Consider the following 8,222-nt stretch of genomic DNA (forward strand, 5'->3'; position numbering starts at 1 on the left):
TGAGCTCCTTTGTCTTAGTCATGACTGTCCACAAACCAACAGCAGAGAGCTTCTGTTTTTCACCTGTTGAGTTGATTAAAACCCAGCTTGGACCATTTGGAATGGTATAGAACTTTGGATTTTCCCATAGACTGTGACAGTTTGCAAAGGGTATGAATAATTTTGGACATTCCACTTTTTGTTCAAATGTAAATAAAAGCTGAGAAATATTTTTTTCCACAATGATGCCTCTTGTACATCGTCTTATTATCTTTTGGGAGAAGCCTGTGTCATTTCCGGTCAAAAATAATAATACTTGCTGGTTGAATAAAAGTAACTTTAAGTCAGAATTTGCCAGGGGTATGAATAATTTCGGGCTTGACTGTATATATATATATACAGCTAGGGCTGTAGTCAAGACCACCTTTGTCGAGTCCAAGACAAGTCCAAGACCAGGACTAGTCGAGTCCAAGTCAAGACCGAGTCCAAAGAGGCTCGAGTCCAAGACAAGACCGAGTCCAAAAAAGTTCGAGTCCGAGTCAAGACCGAGTCCAGGACAGGAAAAAAAAGTCTTATGCATGACATCATCAAGACAATCTTTTTGGGTTATTATTTGTTGATCTAAAAGCAAAAACAGTGTCACAACACCCATGATTTTTAAGTATAGACATTCCCCTTGATATCATATAATCTATTAATCTAAAGAAAACAGAATGATGACATATGGTGATACCTCATAATAGCAGTGTTAGAACTGATATACAAACACCAACCCACTACTATTACCAATGCTAGGTACTAGTACTGAACATTTAAGCAACTAAATTACAATATAGCTTCACTGCAGATGTACAGTAGTGTAGAAAAGAAGTGACCAGTATTACAGAGGGGGTACACTCTGTAATACTGGTCACTTCTTTTCTACACTACTGTACATCTGCAGTGAAGCTATATTGTGGTTGGTATATATATATGGTTGGTTTATGCCTTCCCTGAAAAAAATATTGTATTGTATTATATTGTTATTTGGACCTGGTTAGGAAAGACATTCAAGTTTGGTTAAACAACATTGAACACAGTGTAATTTAACATCTGTTCTTTTTATTTGAGGACAAACTGCAGAATTTTAAAATAAATTCATCAGGTGTTTAAGAAATTCATAAGAATATTTTTTTCACAGTAAATTTAACAGTACAAGCATTTGTACAACGGTGTATTCTTCAAAAGCTTTTTTAACATGAACTATAACAAGAAAAACAAATCTGAGTAAATTATCGACTTTTAGAGTGTAGCATTCTGTCTGCAGGTGAGGTAAGTAAAACTATTCAGTTTTACAAAAGTGTTTTGTTACACTTGAGAAATATAAGGGAGGAGAGCATTTCCGCTCCTAAACTGGCTCTATGGGGCCTCATAATGAGCCCTCCAGCACTGAACACTCTTTCAACTGGTGCTGAAGAAGCAGGAACAGAAAGCACTTTGACAGCTAGGGCATGCAAATGACGGTATTTGTCCTTGTTTTTTAACCAAAATACAAGGGCATCCTGCTCTGCCGGACAGCTCTGAATATCCTCCAGGTATGCATTTACCTCACTGTTGACACTTGGATGATCCATGGGTGGAATTGTTCTTTTTGTGAGTTTTATATTTTGCCAGGAGCCGTGGAATCTTGGCATTTGGGGGAGAATCCTGGGTTGGTTCTGTGGGTTCCTCACAGATGTCCAGGTCAACTTTCTTAGCCTGAGTGATCAAGCTGTCTGGAAAAGAAGAAAACAGAAATAAATTTGACTTACTTCTTCCACTTCAATATCCTTGCAAATACACTGCACTTTAAAGGGGGGCATTTGAAATAAATACCTGTTAGTGAGTTCTGCAGTTCCTTCTTAGTATTTTGTATGGTGGTAGCACTGCCACTGGTTCTGACATCCATCTCAACCCAGTTCATCCCGAACTGGGGGTCCAGCATCGCTCCCAGCATGTATATATCATGGCCAAATGGCAAATCAAGGCCATGATCTTCTGCCATTCGCAATCCAACAAAGATGCCGGCAAATCTTCTTTTAAGTGAGGCTTTGAGGGCCCTGGTCAGTGGCCTACAGAGTCTCTTTTCACTATCCATTTCTGTTAAATGAGAATGTAGCTCGAGGACAGTAGGGACAACCATGCTGATGGTAACAATTTTGTCACCCTCGGTCAATTCAGTGGCCTCAGCAAACGGTCCAAGAATTTGTGTAAGTTCTCTACACTGGGCCCATTCACGTGAGCTGAGGACAACATTCTCAAAGTCAACTGAGCACATCTGAGTTAGTGCAGAATGATCTAATTCGATGACTGCTTGTATTTGTCTGAATTGCGAATTCCACCTTGTGACATTTGAGACTGGAATGCTTTTACCACTTCCAAAAACAGCCTCAAATCGATCCTTAAATACAGTGCTACTGTGCAGCAGACTGGCAAGTTTGGCCATTTTTGAGATTGCCCGAGACATCACTTTTACTTCTTTCATCCCATCCCCGATAACCAGTTGAAGACTGTGGGCAAAGCAGGATAGCCGTTGACGGGAACCAAGAAGAAAGTCCGTATCTAACTGTTCCCCAACCATGTCCTCCTCATCCTCACTGTCATCCTCACTGTCATCTGAGTGGTCTGCCATAATGACTTTAAAAGCCTTCTTCATGTTAGCAGCATTATCAGTGATGATAAAATCTACCTTATCACTGATATTGTAGTCATCTAGTATTTCATCAAATGCAGCTGAAATGTTTTCAGAGCTGTGACGCCCTTTGAATCTCCTGCAGTCCAGCAGGTAGGCGTTTAGAGTGTACCCACTGGTCGAAGAGTTGAGAACATGAGCTATGACTCCCAGGTAAGATCTCATTGTGTGGTCTGACCATATATCAGCAGTTACAGAGATTGATTTCTGATCTACCAGACTGGACTTGATGCACTCTTTCACTTTCATCACTAGTTGAGGTATCTGTTTGCTGGTTATCGTTGTTCTGGAGATTGGGGTGTACCTTTCATCCATGGTGTGTAAAAAATGTCTGAAATGTTCATTTTCCACGATTGATATAGGTAGACAGCAGCCAATGATAAGGTCATGGATGATCGCTTGGTTGATAGCCTGCTGCCTTGATGAAGAAGCATTGTAAACTTGAACTTGCAATGGTTGCTGCTGAAATGCATCATCAATCTTTGGCTGTGAATTCCCCTGTTGAAGTCCTTGCCGATACTCCTGCAGACTGGAGATGGAAATACAAAAGCATCTATGAGTGTTGGAACTGAATAACAGGCAGATAATAAGCTTTATTTAAAGAGAAGTGAAATCTGTATTCCCAGTCATTCATTAATGTCCACTCCATATACTGAGAAAAACTAAATAAAGTTGTGTCTGGATTGTCAAACTATTAGCCTAATAAATGGCTTTCTTTGTTTATTAAATGTTCTATGAAACTGAAATGGCATTCAAAGCTGTGTACAGACACTGACATGAAGGGAAAGCCCTTTTTGTGTTTAATTCTGTCTCAAACAAGTACAGTATACTTTTTTCTGACTGGACATATTCAAAAATGTCTGTTATGTTACAGAAGAGAAATACTGCAGACACAGAAAATATGCCTGACATAAGTTGTAAATTACCATGTAATTGCTATATGCAGCTTTCAAATGGCAACACAAATATAGCCTATACTTCATTTTTTGGGGGTTCGGGTTGAATATTTTGATCTTAAATATAGCATGCTACGGAAAATGTTATTTGCTGCGCCCTTCAACAGGCAGCCTTCCCTTTGAGATCGTAGCCACTTACACTCTCTCATAAGTCACATTCTATTTAAATGCACATAACGTTAGCCTAATTTACAGTTTATTATGATCAGATCAGATCACTACACACACAGTGATAACATGTTAACTACAAAGTTATGTTACTCAGTGATATAAATTAACAAGCAACTCCGCAATATGTAATACTTTGACACAAAATATTGATTTAAAAAGGAGTTTATTGATTAAAAAACGACTGTATTGCTTCCGCTAAAGAAAATAGTCAGTTCCGTCTCTACGGTTAGAATCCTGCGTCCATAGCAACGCTCTGTTTTTCATGGCAATGGTGTGTTATACTTGCATTCAATTGGTTGAATACTAATGTAGAATGTGGTCTGCTATTTCTTGATAACAGACCGCATTCTACATTAGAATTCAACCAAGCCACGTAATAAATATAGGCTATATACTTTGCTCCGTTCCATTTTCATTTATTTCAGAGACGTGCAGGACATGCTTGTGTCTAACGTTACTAATGGGGGACGTTCTAAAACGCTTAACGTGAAAAACGCTTAACGTGGCTTAACGTACGTAAAAAACGACCAGGAAACCCCAAATTTCTATCAAATCTTACTTGGAACAAACACTAACTACTATCAAAAGAACGAGCCCTTATTCCACAGATAAAGTGAATAATATCACGTTAAGCGTCCCCCATAGAAATCCATAAGGAAACAGCTTAACGTGGTTTAACGTATCTTAACAATGACTGGGGAAAAACAAACTTCTGTCAAATATTACTTATAATAAATACTTGCTGCTGATCTCATTCAGCACAAAGTGAATAATATCACGTTAAGCGTGTTCTCCCTATAGAACTCCATTAAGGAAAAAGCTTAACATGTTTTTTATAATGGACTTCTATGGGGGGCGATCACTTTATATGCTGACTAAGAGCTCGTTATTTATTATATGTAAAATTTAACAGAAGTTTGGTCTTCCCTCGTCTTTGTTGAGGTACGGTAAGTTAAACCACGTTAAGCTGTTTCCTTATAATGGACTTCTATGGGGGAGAAAACGCTTAACGTGATATTATTAACTTTCTCTGTGGAATAAGGGCTCGTTCTTTTGATAGTAGTTAGTGTTTGTTCCAAGTAAGGTTTGACAGAAATTTGGTGTTTCCTGGTCGTTTTTTACGTACGTTAAGCGTTTTTCACGTTAAGCGTTTTAGAACGTCCCTACTAATGCTAGTTAAACGTGAATCTTAGTTTGCGCTAGTTAACTTTTTTTTTTACCTCATGAAACCAGTAATACCAGACGTAAATTATTATAAATTTATGTCCAAGAACTTTACCTTTATCTTCTGCTATGTTAGCTAATGTTAACATTAACACATAGTCAAGGCTTAGCAGCTCCAGCTCTGCAGTTAACTTACCGCGATGTATGATTCCTCTGCAGGTGTCTGACGAAGTTTGACGTTGTCCCACAGGTTTCCGAAATTGTTGCTTTGCAGAATTTGCAGTCTGCCCTGTGTTTCTTTTTAAGTGCAGCGCTGATAAATTCCTGGTGATTTTTATAAGCAAACTTGATAATGGCAGAATTGGCGGACATTTTCGTTTGTTAGAGTGTGTGTGAATCAATGAAAATTAACGTTAGCAGGGCACGCAGATGCAAAGCGTGCCGTTCAAATATAATCTAGTGTGTGATTGGTTATTACTTTTTTGTTTTGTTTTTTTGTTTTTGTGATTGGTTATTGGTAGTGATGGGTCGTTCGGGCAGATGACGTGACGAAAAATAATTAATTTAATTAAATTCCGGCGGGTGAAATGAAAAAATTAAAATGAAAAAAAAAAGTTTAAAATGTGTGCTTACTGGGAACATAATAAAGACATCTGGACTCGGTCGAGACCAAAAGCCATATTTGGCAAGACCAGTGGCCGAGACCGAGACAAGTCCGAGTCCGAATACCAGCGAGTCCAAGACAAGTCCGAGACCATAAAAAAACGGTCTCGAGACCGGACTCGAGTCCAAGACCGGACTCGAGTACTACAGCCCTGTATACAGCCTTCTTACTTCTGTCCTGCGACAGTTTCTCGGCGTTCAGTTTTGCTCCTTTGGTCATTATATCACAGACTCAACTTCGTCTGGTTAATTCAAACTCAAAGTGCTTGCAACCATACAAAAGTTCCAGTTAATTTTGCTTAAAGGGGTCATCGAATGCCCATTTTCCACAAGTTGATATGATTCTTTAGGGTCTTAAGAAGTCTATAACATAATTTGGTTAAAATTTTTCACTGGTAGTGTAAAAAAGAGAGCTATTTTGTTGCATGCCCCTTTAAATGCTAATGAAATCTGCTCGCCCCACCCTCTCTGTTGTATCTGAAAAGAGTACTCGCACTTGAACTTCTTTCTACTCTTTTATTGTTCTTCTTAAACTCACTGAACTGCCTGACACTCAGACTTGCAACCCTGAACTGCGTAAAAACATTCCAACGTTAACGTCACTTGCGTAAACATTTCTTAACTCTTAAAGTGACCAGTATTTTTATCTTTTATCAACGTAACAAACACATTACCTTAATTAAACAGCATATTAACTAAGCATGCAACATTTCCCCTCCCCTCCCGGTGAACTAAGTGTGAAAGCACGTTAAGTAGTCCTCAAAGCGAGCTGGCCAAGTGTGCAATCTGGTAGGCCTGCCTTGCAAGGCTGCAGATGGTGGCAGGGATGCTGCTTCTGCAGCCACTGGATGCTGTCCTGGGGGCAGAGGGTATGAAGAACTGAGCAAAGAGCAAGGCAGCACAGTATCTTGGGTGTGATTTGCACCAGAGGGGCACGGTACTTTCCTAAGTCGACTGGCATGCCAATGGGAACCATCTGATAGTTGGAATGTAACTGGACCTAACTGCTTTTGCACCTGCTGGGGCTGCGACCAGAAGGTGTGGAGCTTGTTTTTCCGATTAGGCCGCAGAACCCGCACCCAGTCACTTGGGAAGATCGTGGGGCTCCGAGCCTTTTTCTTAGCGTTGAATCTGCCCCTCATGAACCCTGGCTTGCACCACAGAGTTTCCATCATGAAAAGCAGGAAGGGCAAAGTCTATGCAGGGGTAGCTCCAGCTCTCGCCCCAGCATCAATTTCGCTGGTGAAACCCCAGTGGTGGCATGATGGGCTGCTCTGTAGTGTAGAAGAGTCTGAGATAAGGCCTCATTGAAAGAGCAACCTTGTGCTAGGTGGGCTCTCAAACCATTTTTTAGCAACTGGTTGAATTTCTCCACGCCCCCATTTGACTGTGGATGATAGTAGGCCGTACGTATGTGTTTGATTCCTTTGCTTTGGATGTAGCTTGTAAACTCAGCAGATACTAGTTGAGGACCATTGTCTGTCGTCAAAGTCCTTGGCAGGCCCCATTGTGCGAAGAGCAACTCCAGGAAGTCAATGATGGTACTGGACGTGACCGAGCCCGCAGGCATAACCTCCGGCCACTTCGAATGTAGGTCATAGACTACCACAAGGAAACGCAAATGATGGGGTACATTATAGAGTTCACCACATATGTCAAGCTGAATGTGGTCCCAAGGTCGATTTGGCCAAGGCAAAGACCCCAGTGGCGGCGGAGTTGGAGGGCCTGTTTTCCCACTTACAAGACATGGAGCACAGTCCCGAACAAGCATTTCGATGTCTTTGTCCAAGCCTGGCCACCATACAAGATCCCTACAGCACTGCTTTAGTTTTACTATTCCGAGATGGCCCTCATGTGTCATGGTCAGCACTCGTCCTCTGAGTTTAGCAGGTATAATGGCACGGTGTCCACGGGCCAAACATGTGTCATTCCAGCATGACAATTCGTTTTTCACTCGGGCATATGGCTGGAGATCTGGTGCAACTTGAGCTGGCCAGCCATTCATGACATACTCAAGGACTGCAGATAGTGTGAGGTCAGCAGCAGACTCCTCTGTGAGTTCCTCCAAGGACACAAAAGCTGTCAGGGGTGCATGCACTAATTGGATAAAGTCCCTGTCCTCAGCCACCTGACCAGTGGCAACGGGTGACAACATAGAACGGGACAGCAAATCAGCCACAACATTATCTCTTCCTGAGGTGTACTGTATTGTAAAGTCATACTGCTGGAGACGGTCAGTCCAACAGTACATGCGCAGTGGTTTGTGTCCAGACCCAGAGGAAGACATGAGTGCACTAAGGGCTTGGTGGTCGGTTCGAAGTGTAAATTTTCGCCCGTAAAGATAGTGTCACGGGTGGGAAGGAAGACAGGACAGAAGACTCACAGTTTAGCCCCGGAGGGGCTAACGTAAGGCAAAAGTGAAAGTGAAAGTGATGGCCGCTGGCTGAGTGAGGCTCGTGACGATCGGTGCTCTTCAATCTTCGTGCTCGGTGCAGATCCAGTGAAACGTGGGGGAATCAGTTCAGCTGCTGTCTGGGAGAGAAGAGAGAGAACCATTAGTCTGAGCTCGTAGGGAGATC

This window comes from Garra rufa, chromosome 15, assembly GCF_049309525.1.
Source record: "Garra rufa chromosome 15, GarRuf1.0, whole genome shotgun sequence".
Lineage (NCBI taxonomy): Eukaryota > Metazoa > Chordata > Actinopteri > Cypriniformes > Cyprinidae > Garra > Garra rufa.